Consider the following 8,583-nt stretch of genomic DNA (forward strand, 5'->3'; position numbering starts at 1 on the left):
GGACTCTTTGGTGATTTGTCAGTCTTGCATTGCACTTTGCGAGATTAGATTTAGAAGCGTGACACGAGTCTGAGCTGTAGTAGCTAAGAACAAACGATTCGCGCCCTCGCGTGCGGAGCGGGAGTTCCGGGCGGTCTACAGTAGGTAGATTAATTTATGATTTAATTATATGTATATATATATTTGTTTATATAATTTAAAATGTTATTAAATACAAAATTAAGTTAAAAATTTAAATTTAATTAAGGTAATTTTATGATAATAAATTAAGGTAGTTAGATTAATTTATAATTTAATTTGTTATACATATAAACATATGTATGTTTAATTTAAAATATTATTAAATAAGGTAATTTTATAGCAATAAATTTTTATGACTTAATTTGTTATATATATGTTTATTTTAAAATATTATTAAATAAAAAGTTGGTTAAAAATTAAAAATGAGATTAAGATAATTTTATGATTTAAACAAAAAATATAATAAAAAAAAAAGAAAGAAAGAAAAAGTAAACAATAAGACTAAAAGATAGAAACGAAAAAAAAAAAAAAAGATAGTCATCTAGTACAATATGTTGGAAAAAATGGTTTTTTGGTGACTTTAATTAAATATTAAACTGGGTCCCAACCATCTATTGTGTTGGGTCCAAGTAGGTCTAGATACTTTGCATTGAGGTCTTTACACCACAGATAGAATGGCCGAAAACCATTAAGATTTGAATGAAAAATTACCTCATGAAGTTAGCTTCATGGAAAAAAGGTAATGAAGTTTGTAACTCCTGCATTTATTACAGAGTTTAATAGTGCATTAATTGGGTTTGTAACTCCTGCCTTTATTGCAGAGGTTAATGGTGCATTATGAACGGCCATAAAGGCTAGAGGCTCTTCCTCTCTCCCCTATACATGTATAAATTGAGACCCTCCTGTCAAGTCTCAAACACAGAAACTTTTACTTCCATTTCACAAGTCAGTTTGCCTGAAAGTTCCTACAGTGAGAGAGTACTGCCACTGTTTTGTTCGCTAAGTTAGACAGAGAGTGCTTCTGCCGTAGCTGGTTTTGACCGTCGTATCCTGGGAGACAGACGCCGGGATTCCTCAAGCACTCGACCAGTGAGGCGGCGAAATCTGTTTTAAGGAAACTGCTTCCGTGCAGGCTTCGGTTTCGTCTCTTTACCCTTTTATTGTTTTGTGTATTTCTGTTGAAATTTAGTTGTAATTATTAGCATGTGTTCTTAGTATATATATAATTTGATTTCTTCATAAATCTATTTATTTAATTTCAAAATTTGAACAACAAGCGTAAAACAGATTTCTCATATATGTTTTCCTATGAAATTGATCGAATAGATTTATATATTTGTATAATGTTACTAGGAACTATTGCGGAATTGCTGCCTATTTCAATTATGCAATGTGATTCTCTAATTGTTTAGTTTAATTAGAATGCTCTATCATAATTTGTATACTTAATTGTATTACTCTGATCTTATTTTATGAGTATGGTTCATCATTCCCCTTCTATGATTTGCATGAATTTTAAGGTTATAAAATATAATTTATTGATGTTGCAATTTTGACATGCTAATTCTGTTCTATTCTAGGTTTTAATTTGTTACATGCTTATAATTTTCTAGACTAGATTACATGATTTAATTTTTAGAATTTTGCATGTTAATGGTTGAATGGTTATATACTTGAAGTGCTTGGTTATTAGTTTATTACATATAAACAATTCAAATTATTTACATAAACCGCATGCTACTTATTTGGTTTCATCCTATTTGTCTAATGTTGCATATGTATATTTTGATTTTGCATGCTTCTAGCTTTACTATCTAATTTGCATGTGAAATTGCTTCTAGTTTTCTAGAGTTATATACATAAGTTATTTCCATGAATAGTGTGTGATTTAATTGGATGAATTAAAGTTTGAATTAAATGTAGTTCTTTGGAGTTATAAAATTTGTGTAACTTGCCTATATTTATTTACATGGTTATTGTGAATTAAATTCTTATATAATTTATGGCAATTAATTTTTTAATTTAATGTAGAAGTTATAAGGTTTTGTAACTTGTATAGTATCTTAATTCCTTAGTTATTTTGCTATTCTATGATTTGCTAGAAGGTTAAATAATATTTGATTGTATGTACAATTGCTTTATATTATGTTGTCGTTTTCTACTAACTCTCTTTATAGGCATACCTAAGCGTAGAAAGGAATTGTATGGACTACTTATAATCCTCAATTGGATTGGTTATTTTTCTTTATGTTTGAAGAAATTTTTTACTTGAGATTTAGTTGGTTTGTTTACCAAGTTGTAGTAGCAAGCTTTATTTGCTTATTAGACGCATTTTATATGCATGTATTTGGTTGTAGTAATTTTAAATTATTTACAAGTTTAAATTGCTTGTAAGTTTGGATTTTGGTCTGGTTTTCTGGAATATAAACCAAAGTGTTTAGCCTTGGCTAAAAAGGAGGTTTTATTTGTTCGAAATGGCAACTATCACTGATGCTGCTGCTATTGCTAATGTTGGTGGGGATCTGAACCCCAGGGCAACTGGGTTGCCAACCCCTATTGTTGTGACCTCTGTGGTCAACCCTGGCGTTACTCCGGCTGTTCCAGGAGGACCGCTCAGTCATCATGATCGCCCAGAGAAATTTGCTGGGGTGAACTTCAAGAGATGGCAGCAAAAGATGCTATTATACTTGACCACGCTAAACCTTGCAAAGGTTCTGAGCGAGGATCCTCCAGCCGTGGCAGAGAATGAGCCTAACAGGCAGAAAGTCATGGCGCTTGACACATAGAAGCAGACAGACTATCTTTGCCGGAACTATGTATTTAACAGCTTGGCAGACTCACTCTATAGTGTGTTTTGTTCCAAGAGTTCAACAAAAGAGTTATGGGAATCTCTGGACAAAAAGTACAAGACTGAGGATGCCGGGGCAAAGAAATTTGTGGTTGGCCGTTTCCTTGATTTTAAAATGATAGATTCAAAAACTGTGATAAGCCAAGTCCAAGAGTTTCAAGTGATCTTGCATGAAATTCATGCTGAAGGAATGCCTTTGAACGAGTCATTCCAAGTTGCTGTGATCATTGAGAAACTTCCCAATGGTTGGAAGGATTTCAAGAACTACTTGAAGCACAAGTGCAAGAAAATGTCAATTGAAGAGCTGGTTGTCCGACTCCGGATTGAGGAGGATAATAGAAAGAAAGGAGGGAGTACCTCCTCAGTAAAAGCCAATGTCATTGAACATGGCAAATCTTCTGGAATAAGAAAGAAGCCCTCTAAGTTGGGGCCTAGAGGTGGTGTTACAAAGAAGCCGACTTACAAGCCACCGGAACCAAGTTATCGGTTCTTTGGGAAGTGTTATAACTGTGGTAGCGAGGGGCATCGGGCTAGTGACTGCCGCAAGCAGAAGAAGCCATGCAAGACTAAACCTCGTGCTCATATGGCAGATTTACAAGAGCACTCCCATGAGGAGGATGATATGCACTTGTCTGCCGTTGTTTCCGAGGTGAATCTGGTAGGTTCAAACCCAAGAGAATGGTGGATTGATGCTGGGGCTACACGCCACATCTGCTCCGAGAAGAAGCTGTTTACAACTTTCGAGCCGGTTACAAACAATGAGAAGTTATTTATGGGAAACTCTACTACCTCAATTGTTGAGGGGAAATGAAAGGTGGTCCTGAAGTTGACGTCAGGAAAAGAGCTGACCTTGAACGAAGTCCTGTATGTTCCGGACATTCGTAAAAATCTTGTCTCAGGGTCTCTTCTTAGTAAACATGGTTTTCGCATGGTTTTTGAGTCCGACAAGGTCGTTCTTACCAAAAGTGAAATGTATGTGGGTAAGGGTTATATGTTGGGGGGTATGTTTAAACTCAATGTAATGACTATTATCCCAAAGATGAATAAAGATGCATCTTCTTCTGCTTACATGCTTGAGTCTTCCAATTTATGGCATGGTAGACTAGGACATGTGAACTTTGAATCTTTACGTAGATTAATCAAGTTAGATCACATACCATCTTTTAAGATTAATCCGAAACACAAGTGTGAAACTTGTGTTGAAGCGAAGTTGACAAGATCTTCGTTTCATTCTATTGAAAGAAGTTCAGAACCGTTGAATTTAGTGCATAGTGATGTGTGTGACTTAAAATTTAAACAATCACGTGGTGGCAATAAGTACTTCATCACTTTTGTTGATGATTGCACTAAGTATTGTTATGTCTATTTGCTCAAAAGCAAAGATGAGGCTATTGACAAGTTTATTCTTTATAAGAATGAAGTTGAGAATCAATTAGGCCGCAAGATTAAGGCTTTAAGAAGTGATCATGGTGGTGAGTATGAATCACCGTTTATTGAGATTTGTGCTCAATTCGGGATTATCCACCAAACCACGGCGCCTTATTCTCCTCAATCAAATGGGGTTGCTGAACGGAAGAATAGGACGCTAAAGGAAATGATGAATGCAATGTTGATAAGTTCTGGATTGCCACAAAACATGTGGGGGGAAGCAATTCTCTCTGCAAATTACATTCTGAATAAAGTACCCCGGAAGAAGGTGGACAAGACGCCATATGAGTTATGGAAAGGCGTTAAGCCTTCGTATAAATTCTTACGAATGTGGGGGTGTCTTGCAAAAGTGGCAATTCCTACACCCAAACGGGTTAGGATAGGCCCGAAATCCGTAGATTGTATATTCATTGGTTATGCACATAATAGTAGTGCATATCGATTTCTTGTACATAAGTCTGAAATTCCAGACATACACAGGAATACCATTATGGAGTCAAGGAATGCATGTTTCTTTGAAGACATTTTTCCTTGCCGAACCTATGAAAGGGTTCCAAGGTCTTTGGAGAAATTTGATGAGCTTGCTAGTGAGGATGATCATATTGATGATTCAGGTGATGATCAAATTGAGGTTTTAGATGAGCCCAGAAGGAGTAAAAGGGCTAGGATATCCAAATCTTTTGGTCCAGACTTCTTAACTTATATAGTTGAAAACGAACCTCAAACTTTCCACGAAGCTGTGACTTCTCTTGAGAGTCCATTATGGAAAGAAGCGATCAAAAGTGAGATTGACTCCATCTTACAGAACCACACCTAGAAGTTGGTAGATTTACCTCCAGGTTGTAAGCCTTTAGGCTGCAAATGGATTTTTAAAAGAAAGATGAAGGCCGATGGGTCTATTGACAAGTATAAGGCGAGACTCGTTATCAAAGGGTACAAGCAACGAGAAGGCCTGGATTACTTTGATACGTACTCACCTGTTACTAGGATAACATCCATTCGGATGGTGATTGCGATTGCTGCTTTGCGCAATCTAGAAATTCACCAGATGGATGTAAAGACAGCTTTCTTAAATGGAGATTTGAATGAAGAAATCTACATGGAGCAACCTGAAGGATTTTCAGCTCCAGGGCAAAGCAGGAAAGTTTGTAAACTTGTCAAATCTTTATATGGTTTGAAGCAAGCGCCTAAATAATGGCATGAAAAGTTTGACAACGCAATGTTGTCAAATGGGTTTAGAATCAACGAATGTGACAAGTTTGTTTATGTCAAAGACACTGACAGAGGTTATGTCGTTTTGTGTCTATATGTTGATGATATGCTCATTATAGGTAGTAACGATGAAATGATCAAAGCTACCAAGAAGTTGTTAAACTCTAAGTTTGACATGAAGGATATGGGCATTGCAGATGTTATTCTGGGAATTAAGACTACCAGAATCTCTGACGGAATTGTACTATCTCAGTCTCATTATGTTGATAAGATACTTGAGAAGTTTAGTAGATCAGATACGAGTGTGTCGTCGACACCTGTAGACTTAAGTCTACATTTTACCAAGAATAATAATGAAAGTGTCTCGTAGTTAGAATATTCTCGGGTAATTGGAAGTTTAATGTATCTAATGAGTTGTACTAGGCCGAATATAGCTTACTCGGTTAGCAGGCTTAGTAGATACACAAGTAATCCCGATGCTTCACATTGGAAGGGTATTGTGCGCGTGTTAAGGTATTTACGCTACACTCGGGATTATGGGCTGCATTATACTCGATATCCAGCGGTGCTTGAAGGCTATAGTGACGCAAATTGGATATCAGATATAAAGGACTCAAAGTCCACTAGTGGATATGTGTTCACTCTTGGTAGAGCAGCGGTGTCTTGGAAATCTTCCAAACAAACGTGTATATCTAGACCAACGATGGAATCAGAGTTTATTGCTTTGGATAAAGCAATGGAAGAAGCTGAATGGCTTTGCCATTTCCTTGAAGATATTCCAAGTTGGTCCAAACCTGTGCCTGCTATTTGTATTCATTGTGATAGTCAATCTGCAATTGGTAGGGCACAGAGTAATATGTATAATGGAAAGTCTAGACATATCCGTCGTAGATATAATTCCATACGACAACTACTCTCGAATGGAGTTGTCTCTATAGACTATGTAAAGTCTAAGGACAACATTGCGGATCTGCTAACCAAAGGGTTAAATCGAGTATTAGTCGAAACGTCGTCAAAAGGAATGGGGTTGAGGCCTTTGGAAGTTACCGGAATGGAAACCCAACCTAGTTGACTGGAGGTTCCAAGTTCTAGGTTCAATGGGACAACCTAATTGCGTGTAACGGTGTATGTCACTGAGGAGGTTAAACCTCCAGCCATTCCTTCTATCAGTGATACCTGCAAGTGTAGAGGTTAAGCTGAGCATTTAATGACTCTAGTGTGTTAAGCTATTGAGCTGAGTATAGCAGCATACTCAAGTAGAGTCACCTATGTGAGTGTGAAGTGGGGCCGCTTCTAGAAGAATTGGGAGGCCAAGATTCTTTGAAACCACTCACTGAACCAGGCTAGTGTCCAGGGCCACACAGGGCACACCAGTGAGAACAGAATGGTGGTAGGAGTAATTCCCGTGTGAGATCTATTGTCTCAGTTTACATAAACGGCAGAGCAGTTCAAGATGTCTTATTCACTGATCAGCCAGTAAACTCGATAGGTTTTCACTGGGAGAGGTTCAAAGCCAAAAGCTACCTTCTCTGATGTCGGGGTTAGTCCGTTGTACTCTCTCTCAGAGTCATTATTGTTGAACGGTGTTCGTTTGTTGAGTCATTCGGTCAATTTTTATTCATGTGGGGGATTGTTGGAAAAAATAGTTTTTTGGTGACTTTAATTAAATATTAAAGTGGGTCCCAACCATCTATTGTGTTGGGTCTAAGTGGGTCTAGATACTTTGCATTGAGATCTTTACACCACAAACAGAATGGCCAAAAACCATTGAGATTTGAATAAAAAATTACCTCATGAAGTTAGCTTCATGGAAAAAAGGTAATGAAGTTTGTAACTCCTGCATTTATTACAGAGTTTAATAGTACATTAATGGGGTTTGTAACTCCTGCCTTTATTGCAGAGGTTAATGGTGCATTATGAACAGCCATAAAGGCTGGAGGCTCTTCCTCTCTCCCCCATACATGTATAAATTGAGACCCTCCTGTCAAGTCTCAAACACAGAAATTTTTACTTCCATTTCACAAGTCAGTTTGCCTGAAAGTTCCTACAGTGAGAGAGTACTGCCACTGTTTTGTTCGCTAAACTAGACAGAGAGTGCTTCTGCCGTAGCTGGTTTTGACCGTCGTATCCTGGGAGACAGACGCCGGGATTCCTCAAGCACTCAACCAGTGAGGCGGCGAAATCTGTTTTAAGGAAACTGCTTCCGTGCAGGCATCGGTTTCGTCTCTTTACCCTTTTATTGTTTTGTGTATATCTGTTGAAATTTAGTTGTAATTATTAGCATGTGTTCTTAGTATATATATAATTTGATTTCTTCATAAATTTATTTATTTAATTTCAAAATTTGAACAACACAATATAACAAAAGAAAATAGAGTGAAAGACAAATTAAACAAATTAATACTTGATTAAATAAAAATAAATAAATAAGAGATAAAAATAAATAAATAAAATATTCAATTTGGATATTTCAGGATGTGTTAACACCAATTTCATAGCATTATCTTATATAGTGAAGGTTAAAGGTATTTTGGTTTTTCGGACAAATCATTTTTTAAGAAAAAACTGCCAAACAGAACAATACTTGCAAATGGGACACGTGCAGTCCACTTGTCGTTTGTTTGGATGAAAAAGATAACAATTGCAAGTTAGTCTAAAATCACGAAGGAAATATCTGCATATATTCAAACGTTAAAGAGGTCATTTGTGACCGCCCAAAACTATAAGAGTGAAACACTTTTTACTCTATCATTATATATGAAATTTATTTATGAAAATTATGTTTGTATAGTAATATATAAAACAATATAGTATGTCTTTTTCGTATGTGTGGTGACATTGAATTGGCTTACGAATTTTTTTTTTTTTTTTTTTATCAACAAAAAAGTTTTATGAATGAAAACATATAAAATATGAAAAGATATATCAACAAAAGAGAAGAATACAAAAATATTAAAATAGACTATCAAGATTCTAACTATGTTAGTACTAAGATAAATACCAAATCATGTACTAGTACAAGCTCCAAACTCTATACTGGTGGGGGAACCAACAAACAAAAACAAAACAGAAAA

Source organism: Camellia sinensis, chromosome 7 (genome assembly GCF_055761805.1).
Source record: "Camellia sinensis isolate YWXY chromosome 7, ASM5576180v1, whole genome shotgun sequence".
NCBI classification, from domain to species: domain Eukaryota; kingdom Viridiplantae; phylum Streptophyta; class Magnoliopsida; order Ericales; family Theaceae; genus Camellia; species Camellia sinensis.